At 49.2% G+C, this 13,520-nt stretch overlaps 1 pseudogene; it reads left to right on the top strand.

The window, feature by feature from the left end:
* The first annotated feature begins 925 nt into the window (after nt 1–925).
* On the top strand, nt 926–1,024 carry LOC125999605 (uncharacterized; annotated as a pseudogene).
* Nucleotides 1,025–13,520: the final 12,496 nt, after the last annotated feature.

The raw sequence follows: 13,520 nt of genomic DNA, 5'->3' as shown, positions 1-13,520 counted from the left end.
ATTTAAAATTTTAAAATTTAGAGACAGACCACTGACCTTTCAAATTGGATAATTTTGGGAGAGAGGATCCTGTACATTGAAGTATGTTTGCAGTATCCATGACTTCTACCTACCTGCGAGATTCCAGAGAATCTCACTTTCACCTAGTTATGATAATTAAAAATGATTCTAGGGCATTGAGTGATAATACAGCTCATAAGGCACTGTCTTTGCATGCAGACAACCACGGTTCCATCTCCAGCAACCCAAATGGTCCATGAAGCCTGCCAGGAGTGCTTCCTGAGTGCAGAGTCAAGAGTAACCTCTGAGCATTGCCAGATGTGCCTCCCCAAAACAAGCAAACAAAGAAACAAAAACGATTCTAAAGTGCCAGAGAAATATTACAGTGCTTAAGATGTTTCCCTTACGTAGTGTTGATCCCTGGCATCCCATATAGTTCCCTGAGTCCCGCCAGGAGTGACTCACACACACAGAGCCAAGAGTAACCCCTGAGCATTGCTGAGTGTAGTCCCCAAACAAAACAAAGCAAAATGAAACAAACAACAACAAAAACTATTCTTGGAGTCAAGAAAATGGTTAAAAGAGGTGGAGCGCAGGTTTAGTATTCATGAGTCCCAGATCCAATCCCCAGCACTGCAGCGCCCCCTTCTCCCAAGCATTGCCAGTAATGGCCCATGGGAACTATTAGATGCAGTCCCCAAAATTCTTTAAAAATATTTTTGGGCGGGGCCGAAGCGGTAGGGCATCTGCCTTGAGTACGCCAGTCTAGGAGGAACCGCGGTTCGATTTCCCAGCGTCCCATAAGGTCCCCCAAGCCAGGAGCAATTTGTGAGCGCATAGCCAGGAGTAACCACTGAGCATTACTGGGTGTGGCCCCAAAAAACAAAAAAACTTTCTTTTTTTGCGTTACACCTGGCTCTTCTCAAGTCTTACTCCTGGCTTTGTGCTTAATTGGAGCGATACAGAGATTAGCATGGCCCCTAAGCAAGATGACACGCAAATTCATGAATATTTAAAAAAAATTAAAAAATATTCAAAAAAATCACTCCTGGACCAGAGCGATATCACAGTGCCTTGCACGTGGCCAAGCCAGGTTCGATCTCCTGCATCCCATATGGTCTCCCAACCTGCTTGGATCGATTTACAAGGACATAGTCAGGAGTAACCCCTGAGCTTACCGGGTTTGGCCCACAATCAAACAACAACAACAAAAAGAATAACTTTGTAACTGTGTATCTCAAGTTTATTCAATTAAAAGAATTACTTAAAAAATATACTTCTGATGGTGCTTGGAATTAAGACTATGCCAAACTTAGACTCAAGTTCAACTCAAGTGCCCTAACTTTTGTACTATCTCTCTGTATACAACCCTATTGTTTTTTGCTTTTGTGGCCACACTTGGTGTGCTCAGGGTTACTCCTGGCTCTATGCTCTCTCCTGGCAGTCTGCGGGGGACCATATAGGATGCTGCAGATGGACAAATCCGGGTCTGCAGCATGCCAGGCAAATGCCCTACCCACTGTTCCACCTATTGCTCTGGCCTCTTTTAATTTTTATTTATTTATTTAATTTTATTTTATTTTGGGTCACACCTGTTGGCGCTCAGGGGTTACTCCTGGCTCTGTGCTCAGAAATCACTCCTGGGCCCAGAGAGATAGCCCAGCAGCGTTTGCCTTGCAAGCAGCTGATCCAGGACCAAAGGTGGTTGGCTCGAATCTCAGTGTCCCATATGGTCCCCAGTGCCTGGCAGGAGCTATATCTGAGCAGACAGCCAGGAGTAATGCCTGAGCACCGCCGGGTGTGGCCCCAAAAACCAAAAAAAAAAAAAAAAAAAGAAATCACTCCTGGCATGCTCGGAGAATTATATGGGATGCCAGGAATCAAACTCAGATACTTCCTGGGTCATCTGCATGCAAGGCAAATGCACTACCACTGTGATATCTCTCTGGCCCTGGCCTCTTTTTTTTTTTTTTTTTTTTTTTTTTTTTGGGCCACACCCGGCGGTGCTCAGGCGTTACTCCTGGCTGTCTACTCAGAAATAGCTCCTGGCAGGCATGGGGGACCACATGGGACACCGGGATTTGAACCAACCACCTTTGGTCCTTGATCGGCTGCTTGCAAGGCAAACGCCACTGTGCTATCTCTCCGGGGTGCCCTGGCCTCTTTTTATTAACAAAGAAATTTAAAGGACAAGGTTGTGGCTAAGTAGGAGAATACATTCCTCATGTATGCAAGGTCCCTGTTCTTTCTGGCTTGGAAAAAAAAATCAGTTTTGGAGCATTTCCCAATGTGGGAGTAAGCAAAATCCCCCTTAACTGATAAAACAAATTATTTATATGATGCCTTTCACTAGCCTGAACTGTCCAGCTAACTTGAAATAGAGAAGTAATGAGTTTTACTTGAGTAAGCCCTGTCTATATTGTAGGTTTGTATGCAGAATATTGCTTGTATTAAAAGTCAACTAAGTTTGGTGATTGTTGCAAAACGTTAAATCATGGGTTTAAGATGATCATAGGCTAAGATGAAGACTCCAAAAAAGTCTTCATCTGTTAAAGAGGAAAATAGTATTATTTATTGAATTGACTTGCTCTCAGTAATAAATGTAGAATAGTGTCAGCTCATAACTAGATGACATAGATCTGAGTGTTAAATGGGATCCATGAAGGGAAAGAGATAATGAAATCCTTGATAATGAGATGCTTGAAGTTCTCTGATGAAGAGGAAGATGGGAAAAAAGTGGGACTGGGGAGATTATTTAAATGGCATGATCCCCTGTGCACTGTCAGGAGTGACTCTCAAGCACTTCTCTGACCACAAACAAATAAAAAACAAAAAATAGGAAAAGTGCTCTATGGTTTTTTTTTTTTTTTTTGGTTTTTGGGTCTCACCCGGCAGTTGCTCAGGAGTTACTCCTGGCTCCATGCTCAGAAGTTGCTCTTAGCAAGCACGGGGGACCATATGGGACGCCGGGATTCAAACCGATGACCTTCTGCATGAGAGGCAAATGCCTTACCTCCATGCTATCTCTCTGGCCCCGCTCTATGGTTTTCAAAGCATCACTTTGACAGGGTTCAGAACTCCTGGTTGAGATTGTTAAAAAAAAAAAAAAAACAACTTTTTTTTTTTTGCGGTTTTTGGGTCACACCCGGCAGTGCTCAGGGGTTATTCCTGGCTCCAGGCTCAGAAATTGCTCCTGGCAGGCACGAGGGACCATATGGGGTGCCGGGATTCGAACCAATGACCGCCTGCATGAAAGGCAAATGCCTTACCTCCATGCTATCTCTCCGGCCCAAGATTGTTAAAAAATTTAGAGTATAAGACACTACCTCAAACTTACTCTGTCAGCCAAGACGATAAGGTGATTCTCAGGTACATTTAAGTTTGGAAGAATTTAACATGAGAATTTAGAGAGAATTTGTACAGAAGCAAGAGAAAGCATTTAGCTCTCTGCATTTAAAAACAAATCTGAACCTCAGGTCTCAATTTGTTTTCTAATCATCTGGTGACTTTCTTCCCCAAATTTTTTTTCCTCAAAATATCTTCCTTTGAAGTCCCTTACAATTCAGTGAGCAAGAAAACACTCATTAGGGGCCCCAAAAGAGAGTTCAGTGAGTAGGGGGCTTGCCCTGCATAAACCCATCAAGTGTTGGATAACTGGCACCCAGTATGGTCCCCCAGGAAAGATCCCTGAAGATAGAGTCAGAAGTAAGCATTGAGCATTGCCAGGTTGTGTTAAAAGAACAAAGAAAGGGGCTGAAGCAATAGTACAGGGGAGGTGTAGGTAGGGCATTTGCTTTGTGTGCAGATGACCTGGGTTTGATTTCCCAGCATCCTGCATATTTCCCCAAGGCACTTCTCAGAGCCCCTTCCTTTAGGTCATATGTGGAATAACCATATATGGCAGAAAGAAAAGAAAAGGGAGGGAGGGAGGGAGGGAGGGAGGGAGGGAGGGAGGGAGGGAGGGAGGAAGGAAGGAAGGAAGGACGGAAGGAAGGAAGGAAGGACGGAAGGAAGGAAGGAAGGAAGGAAGGAAGGAAGGAAGGAAGGAAGGAAGGGAACAGATAGAAAAAAGAAAGGAAAGAAGGAAAAAAGAACAGATGAAAGAAGAAAGAAGAAACAAGAAAGAAAGAAAGAAAGAAAGAAAGAAAGAAAGAAACAAAGAAAGAAAGAAAGAAAGAAAGAAGAAAGAACAAATGAGAACACTCACCATGCAGAAAGAAGGACTGATCTCTTATTTATACTTAACTATCCATAGCCACAAAACTAAGAATGTACCCTGTTCTGTTACTGTTGCAAGCAAGATGTTGTGCTACATGGAAGATACAGTAAAAGATTGTCTTCGTTATCCAGATAGTTATACAATCTAGGAGAAAAAGAGTTTCTGAAAGGGCATTATGAGAGCATGAGATTTTAGAAGGATGGGTCTGTGGGGGAACAGACAGTGGGCAGGACTTGAGGAAACCCACGCCATTTTTCCTCCAAACTGTCCAAATCTTCGGGGAGAGCTGTTGGCAGTCAGTGCATTCAAAGCTAGTATCCACAGAAAGACAAGGGGAGAGAGAAGCAAGACACAGAAAAGCACTGGGTGCTAAGCTCTGCAGCACCTACCTAGGGAATCAGGAGTTTCAAGGCACAAGCGGTGGAAAAAAGGTTGAAGGGAGGGCATGAAGGATTTGGCCAGGTGCAAGGGGAGTTCAAGAACAGGCAACTGATAGGATCAAAAGGAGTATGCGTGGGTTCATCAGGGCCCCTGAAGATAGAATCAAAGAATGGTGCTTGTGGGCTCACCAAGGTACCTGAGCCCCCATGCCAACCCAGTGCCTCCAAGGATCACCACACACCTGGTGGAATGCAGCTGCTCCAGGAACGCGGGGTGGGGTGGGGCTGGGTGAATATCCACAGATTCAGGCCACTCAGTATTACTGAGCTTCTTCTTCTTATTATTATTTTTGTTGCTTTTTGGGCCACACCCTGTGACGCTGGGGGTTACTCCTGGCTCTGTGCTCGGAAATCGCTCCTGGCTGCGGGGTGGGGGGGGCCATATGGGATGCCAGGGAGGGAACCAAGGTTCATCCAGAATCAGCCACGTGCAAGGCAAACACCCTATCACTGTGCTATTGCTCCGGCTCACTATTGAGCTTCTTTGGTGGAAGAGGTAATGGCTATACTGGAAGATCTTGCCGGATCTTATTCCATTCTCCTTGCTAGAAGTCTATCTTTTGGGACCAGAGAGATCTAACAGGAGGGAAGGCATTTATTTGCCTTGCATATGGCTGACCAGGGTTTGATCCTGCATAGGATCCTCTTTCATGAATGAGCACAGAGCCAGGAGTTAATGCTCAGTGTCATGGGTATGGCCTGAAAACAAATTTAAAAAGACTCCTCAAGTGGGCCCGGAGAGATAGCACAGCGCGTTTGCCTTGCAAGCAGCCGATCCAGGACCTAAGGTGGTTGGTTCGAATCCCGGTGTCCCATATGGTCCCCCGTGCCTGCCAGGAGCTATTTCTGAGCAGACAGCCAGGAGTAACCCCTGAGCACTGCCGGGTGTGGCCCAAAAACCAAAACCAAAACAAAACAAAAAAAACTCAAGTTAAAAAATATCTACAGACTATCTACTCTGGGATACAACACTAAATAATAATAATAATAATGTAATAATAATAATAATAAACCATTTAATCCTGGTAAGATTTTTTTGTTCTGTTTTGAGGCCACACCAGAAGAGATGCTCAGGTATTAGTTCTGGATCTGTGTCCAAGGGACCATATGGGATTTCAGGGACTGAACTCGGTTTAGATGCATGTAAGACAAACACCCTTCCTGATGTATGATCCTCTGGTCAAGATCTTGGAAAAGTTTTCAAGAGATCCTTCCTAACCTCCATTTTATAAATGAGCTAAAAGCTGAACGGGGAAGGAAGTGAAGTGTCCAAGGTGACATAACTAAGAAATGGCAGAGACAGGATTTAAATTCAGCCTGCCTGACTTCAAAGATTATGTATGTAATAACTCAGTGGTCAAAGAGCCATTAAAATAGAAACCGGACTTAAAATTATGTCTTTAAATAGCAAGATAGAATGGGATCTCAGTTTTTCTACCTGTAAAGTAAGGGGTTTGGATTCGAGCATCATTCATGTAGCAAATACTAGTAGAAGGCAGACTCTATACCTGGTGGGGAAAGCTGTAAAGAAGAGAGACCAGAAATGGAGCACAACAGGGAGGGTTCTTGCCTTGATTGAAGTATAGCTAGGTTCCATCCCTGAGCCCTGCTAAGAAGGTTCCATGTTCAGAGTAAGCCTTGAGCACAACTGGGTATAACCCTCAAAGGAGGAGGAGGAGAAATAGGAAGGAGAAGGAGAAGAGAAAGAAAGAAAATGAAAAAAAGAAAGAAAAAGAATGAAAAGGAAGAAGAAAGAAAAGAAAGAAGGAAGGAAAGAAAGAGGGGCGAGAGAGATAGCATGGAGGTAGGGCATTTACCTTGCATGCAGAAGGACGTTGGTTTGAATCCCGGCATCCTACATGATCCCCCGAGCCTGCCAGGAGCAATTTCTGAGTGCAGAGCTAGGAGTAACCCCTGAGCACCGCTGGGTGTGGCCCAACAACCAACAAATAAATAAAGTTTGAAGAAAGCAAGAAAAAGGGCTGAAGCGGTGGCACAGGCAGTAGGGCGTCTTCCTTGCAGTCGCTAAACTAGGAAGAACCATGGTTTGATTCCCCAGGCATCCCATATGGTCCTCCAAGCCAGAAGTGATTTCTGAGCGTATAGCCAGGAGTAACCCCTGGGCATCACCGAGTGTGGCCCCAAAACCAAAAATAAATAAATAAATAAATAAATAATAAAAATAAATAAAAAATAAAAAGGCGGGCCCGGAGAGATAGCGCAGCGGCGCTTGCCTTGCAAGCAGCCGATCCAGGACCAAAGGTGGTTGGTTCGAATCCCGGTGTCCCATATGGTCCCCCGTGCCTGCCAGGAGCTATTTCTGAGCAGACAGCCAGGAGTAACCCCTGAGCACCGCTGGGTGTGGCCCCAAAACAAAAAAATAAAAATAAATAAAATAAATAAAAAGGCAAGAAAAGAAGGAAAAAATGGAAGGAAGGAAGGGATGGAAGGAAGGGATAGAAGGAAGGGAGGAAGGAAGAAAGTAAATTGTAATAACATCTTGGCTACAATGTTCCAAGCAGCATTCCAAAGCTCCAAATAAACAAATAGGCTCTGTTCTGGGTGCAAGACAGGAGGCGCACCTGAAAAACAGTTAAATTTCAGAGAAAACAAAAAACATTTTCAGAGTGTGTGGGGGTCAGGAAAGAGCTGGGTGAGTAATGGTCAAATGGGATTGTAACAAACTAAAAAGAACTTAGAAAAAAGCTGGGGCGCCATCAAGGAAGTGAGGGATTAGTTTGGTGAGAAAACATGGAGCTCAAGAGCAATAGGGCAGGAATGGAAATTGCCAGCAGATTAGGGAGACTTCTGGAAACTAGGTGGACTGGATTTTAGGATTGCAGATGACTTCTCAGAGCCCCTTCCTCCTCTACCACTGTCTATTTGATTAAGGACATTGTAAAGTGCCTGGACCATCTGAAGGAAGAGGGAAGGCTTGACCTGGAGAGGCCTCTAGGGGTGATTTCAAATCCCTTCCTCAGCTCCCCCACCCCCTTTGACTATAAAACCCAGAGAAGTTGTTGATTGTTTACAGAGCTAAGTTTAACCAGACATACCATGTGGACCCCCCAGGCTTTGAGAGGGCAGAGTTTAGGCCTTCCTCAATAGGCTAGGGGACCCTGGAAGGCATCCCCAGCAGAAATTTCAGCAATGCACTTTGCCTCTTAGAGATTTTGGAATACCAGCCATAAAGGGGTGATGAATTTACCTTTAATGAATATACTCCAGGGCTCCTTTCAGTACATAACATGTTTCCGGTGCCCAGAAACTTGGGAGAAAACATAAAAACTGAACATTGTCAGACTGGCAGGCATGCATGCATTCTGACCTCTCCAGCTGCACTCCTGGCCAGTGTGTGTGTGTGTGAGTGTGTGTGTGTGTGTGTGTGTGTGTGTGTGTGTGTGTGTGTGTGTGTGCAAGGCTCTTATGTACCCCTAACTGCCCCTGTGACCTTTCAAGTGGGGTGACTTAGAAGATCCTGATTTCCAAGCCTGACTATGTTTAGTTGACTGGGGTACTGGGGAATTAAGAAATGACCTGAAGCTTCACCTTTTCATTCCCATACTCAACTTGAAACCCTTAGGACTCTGGTGTTTTCCTAGGCTTGGGTTGTTTACAAGGCCTCTGAAGTAGAAGCAGGGGAGTGAAGTAATTATTCTATGAATGTAGCCAAAGGTTGGCTTGGGTCTAAATTAGGCGCGCCCCCCACAGGCCTGTCATTTTGCAAGACAGCAGGAAGGCTTCCAAGGGTCTCCTTAATCTCTGGGCTATGCCGTGGGTGCTGGTAGCTAGTGCATGAATCCAATAATTGAGACAATTCCATCCTGGAGGGATAGTAAAGGGGTAAAGGCACTGGCTTTGCATGTGACTGACCCTGGTTAGATCCTTAATGCCACATGGTCCCCACGAGCACCACGAGGAGTGACTTGGAGCACAGAATTGGGAGTAGCACCTGAGTACTGCTGTGTGAATCTTAATCCCCTTCCCAAATAAATTATAGTTTTGTTTTTGCTTGGGGACCATACCCAATGTTGCTCAGGACTTATTACTAGCTCTGTTCTTACACTCTGACAGGTGCTAGGAATTGAACCAAGAGTAAGTGAGTGCAATGCAAGCATCCTACCTACTGTATTCTGGCACAACCCGAAATAATAAATAATTTTTTTAAATAAAACCCAAATTCCTTCCTGTGTATGATCTCATTTGATATTCATGTGTGAGAGAGATAGGACAGGTGTATTGATTTTCATATTTTAGAGTTGGAGGGAAAATCCAAATCATAGGATCTGACATATGACTGAAATGTTAGAGTTTGCTTGGGGTTCCATTGCTAACTGCAATAAGACAGCACTAGGATTCAGTTCTTGGAACTCCTTAAACAATCCTCTTTCTATGATACCAAGCTACTTGAGAGTCTAGGCCCCAGCTAGTAATGGGAGGAACAATTAGAAAAAGAAATCTTCCTTAAAGAATATTTGGGCATTAAATGGAAGCTCTGTGCCATATATTGAGCAGGGACACACCTGCTGTTGCTCAGAGTTCACTCTTTTTCTGGGAGTGGGAGGATTGAGCCACACCCGATGGCGCTCAGGGGTTACTCCTGGGTCTGCACTCAGAAATGGGTCCTGGCAGGCTTGGGGGACCATATGGGATGCTAGGAATCGAATCCAGGTTCATCCTGGGTTGGCTTCAAGCAAGGCAAATGCCCTACAACTGTGCTATCGTTCCAGCCCCAGAATTCACTTTTGGGGGCCGGAGTAGTGGCACTAGAGGTAAGGCGTCTGCGTTGCAAGCACTAGCCTAGGACGGACCACAGTTCGATCCCCGGAGCCCCATATGGTCCCAAGCCAGGAGTGATTTCTAAGCACATAGCCAGGAGTAACCCCTGAGCGTCAACAGGTGTGACCCCCCCAAAAAAAAAAACATAAAAGAAAAAACAGAATTCACTTTTGGTAGTGCTTGAGGAACTATATGAGATGAATGCCTAGGAACTGAGTTCAGCTGTACTCTGTCTCTGGCCCTGAACCTTTTTTTTTTTTTTTGTCTTTCCAAATAACTCTAGCTGTGTGAAGTCAAAAACACTGGCATTATCTGGGCACAGGAACTCACTAGCCATGCGCCCTTTAGCAAGCCACTCATAGGCATTCACTCAGTTTCCTCAGGGTGTTACAGACACTTCCAAACTCTGACTCCCTGCTTACCAAACCAAGAGTTGTAGTGAGAATCAAAGTAAGAAATGAAAGGGCTGTGTGAACTCTCGGAAACTGTTCGAAAGCAAGCTCTGGTGCTTCTGTAGGGTTCTAGCCTAAAATAAAATAGGCCTTATAACCTCCATTTTTACCAGGCTTCTCACAGTTCTTTCTACTTGGCTCCTTGGTTTCCCATCACCTCTTGTAGGACAGGAAGTGTGGCCCCCCAACAGGAAAAGGGCTCAGAGAAGCCAGGAAATAGTCTTCTTGCCCCAACCTTCATTTCACCAGATAAATGATGCAGCCAAATGGTGAGACACAGACCACTGGAGACAAGGTGCCCTGAATCCAGTCCAGCCTGACACCAAGGAACAGAGGAGCCCTGAGGCCCTGAGGATCTTAAGAGCACTGAAGATTTAACAATTAGTGTATGAATTAAAACCAGTGAACTCGGCCAGGTTGAATCAAAGCCCAATATGATTTGGCCCATTATAGAAGTGAGCATTAAGAGTCAAAATCCCGGGCCTGGAGAGATAGCACAGCGGCTTTGCCTTGCAAGCAGCCGATCCAGGACCAAAGGTGGTTGGTTCGAATCCCGGTGTCCCACATGGTCCCCCGTGCCTGCCAGGAGCTATTTCTGAGCAGACAGCCAGGAGTAACCCCTGAGCACCGCCGGGTGTGGCCCCCCCCCAAAAAAAAGAGTCAAAATCCCACTTTTCATACATTTGGAGTGTTGTGTATGTATTCATATGTTGCTTAGCTTAAGCAAATCAGTCCCAAATCTTCATTTTCTCTTAGTGCAACTGAAGCTGAACACATTTTAAAGAAGTGTTGGGGGTGGGAAAGCAGAGTTATAGTTACATAGGGTAGGGCACTTGCCTTGCCAGCAGCCAACGTACATTTGATCCCCAGCATCCCACATAAGCACTGCCAGGATTCATTCCTGAGGGTACAACAAGGAGTTGTCCTCCAAACCAAAAGGCGTTGCCTTTGCAAAACACCAAAAGCGAAGAAGTGTGTGTCTGTGCGTATGTGTGTGTGCGCACATGGTCATATAGAGAAGGTTCTTAAAGTACAATGGTAAGCTATTAGGTCCACATTACTGGCAAAATACGTTGACATTGCTGAAGGCCTTTTAAGAAGGGTCAGTGAATACCAGGCCTCAGGCCATGGCAAAGCCTCAGCAACCAGAGAATACTTGCCTTTTCCCTCAAAACTCACACACATCCTTCAAAGCTGGTGATGGAGACCTATCAGGCAAGTCTCAACTGCCTTGTCTTAAAGTCCTTGTGAAGGACAGAAGACACTTTAGATTTTAGAGATGGAACCTCCGAACCCAGGACAAAAAAGAGGTTGGGTTTTTGTTGATTTGTAAATAACTCTGTGACTTTTTCTTAGTATAGACCCATTACAATAAATGTTATCAATATATCTGCATATTAAGATGCCCCACTTCTTGGTATTCTTTTCATATTCCGTTCACATAGCCTAGAACCGTCCCGGAACTGCTGAGTACTTCCCCATATACCCTGCAGGCTGGATGCTACCTTTTAAACTCCCACAGGGATTGAGGGTTTGTGGCTAAGGTGACACCCCAGAAAGCTCTGGCCCTCAGCTTCAGCTCCCATCACAAGCTGAAGCTGCTCTCCTTGGAGGGAAGGTAAAGTCCTCAGAGTGCTAATGTGGACCTCGGGCTTCCAGCTTGGATGGTGTGGGATGTAAACACGTACAAGGACTTATGCCAGTGGTCAGGTGGGGAGTCCTTAGGGTAAGGGCTAAGGGTCAAGGGGCTCAGTTTGGTGGCTGAAGAGTCTGGGCAGAGCAGGCAGAAGCCAAGTTTGCAGGCTTCCCCCTTTACCGATCTTAAGTCCCCCCCCTTCAGTCTCTCCCTCCCGCTAACCCCCGCACCCCCCACCCGCTCGGAGGTGTCCCCGTCCAGGCCCGGGATTGCCCTTGTTGGGCGGCCCACGGGGCTTGCAACCCCTGGGGGTGCCACGAAGGTTGGGGCCGTGCGGAGCAACGAGGCGAATCAACGAGCCCCGGCATTTTCCCTTCAGCACCTGTCCCACTTCGCTGGGGCTGCACCCGCGAGCGGCCTCGGTGCCGGAGCGCCCGAGCCTTAGTGCCCTGCACCGAGGTCGCCCCGCGTAGGGAAGTGGGGGACCGGCGGAGGGGCGGGGCGTCCGGCGGGGCCGCCCCCTCGCGTGCGCAAGACCCTACGCCCCCCGATCCCCTACACTGACGCGCAACGCCCAGAGAGTCACCCAGAAAACACGAGCGAAGACGCTCTCCGACCCCGAGCGGCGTACCCCGAGCCCCCCTCCAACCAGCCCCCCTTCCCGCTTCCTGGAGCCCCGGGGATCGGCCCTGGAAGGTGGGTCCGTTCTTCCCCCCGTGGCCAGTGCGGGGTCTGCGGCTGCCCGGGGAGGTTCCGGCTTCCCCAGGGCTGGCAGGGGGAGCCCCGAGAACTGCAGGCCCGCCCCCCCTTCTTCCTCCTCCCTCCCCTCCTCCCCCACGTGTCCTCCGGGAGCCCAGCGGCCTGATCCCCGCACCCCCCCACCTCCCTCCTCCTCCCGCTCGGCCCGCTTCCCCGGCAGCTCGGAGCGGAGCAAAGTTGCGACAGCGACCGGGGGGCTCTGCCCAGGTGAAGGGGGACGCCGGGCGGGTGGTGGCGGCGGCAGGGGGGAAGGACGGCGCGGCCCTGCGGCGGGGGCGGAGGGAAGATAAAGAAACTTGTTTTCCGCGGCCCCCACCCCGCACGGGTTCGGATCTTGCGTGGACCGAGCCCTCGTGGCGAGACGCGCCAACGCCGCCGGGACCGAGGCCGGCACCGCCACCCGGACCCGGACCGCGCGCTGGGCCGCCTCGGGGTGGACTCCGGCCGCGGGCCAGGCCGGCACCCAGGCTAGGGCGGGGTGGGTGGCCGCACGCCGGACCGAACCGGGGACTCGGGGCCCTGGGCGCGGGCCGAGTGGGGTGGCCGAGTGGGACGTGGATTCGGGGGCGGGGCGCGGCGGGAGGGGGCGACCAGGCCCCGCCGGCCGGCCTGGGCGTGGGGGCGGGGGGCGAGTTGGGGCCACTTGCTCGGGCTCGGGACCGAGCGGCCGGGCAGGGCGGGGCGCGCGCGGGGCCGGGCCGGAGCCGCGGGGAGTGGAGAGGGCGCGGGAGGGGGCCGGGGGTGGAGTCGGGGCGTGGAGTGGCGAGCGGGGTCTGGCTCAGCCGGGGGCGAAGGTAGATCGGCGGGGCCGCCAGCCCGGGGAGGGAGGCCCGGCAGCGCGGCGGCGGAGGCCAGCTTCCGCGGAGTTTGTGCCCGGGCGGCCCGGGCTCCAGCTGCCTCCCGCGCCCAAATGCGGCGCGGGGACCGAGGCTGGGAAGCCGCGAGGAGCGAGTAGAGAGGGTGTTAGACGGGGCTCACCCGCGATTCCCGGAAAAGCGGGCGCCGACGCCGTGGGCGATCGTGCCGCACTCGGTGCCCACCTCTGGAGCATCTGGCTTCGGCTTGGGGGGCCGAGGGGTGCGGAGTCTGGCAGCGCCGCGTCAACCCTTCCACTGGCCCGCAGTGCCACCCGCTCTGAGCCCCCTTGCTCCTCGAGGCACTCGGACTCTCCTCCTAGAGGTTCGTGTCGAGGGCAGTTTGGGGGTGCACGTTTGCGGGGGGGTTGTACTTTTCTC

Source organism: Suncus etruscus, chromosome X (assembly GCF_024139225.1).
Source record: "Suncus etruscus isolate mSunEtr1 chromosome X, mSunEtr1.pri.cur, whole genome shotgun sequence".
NCBI classification, from domain to species: Eukaryota; Metazoa; Chordata; class Mammalia; order Eulipotyphla; family Soricidae; genus Suncus; species Suncus etruscus.
Note: the sequence above shows the minus strand (reverse complement) of the source record. Positions and strands in the feature narration are given on the sequence as shown.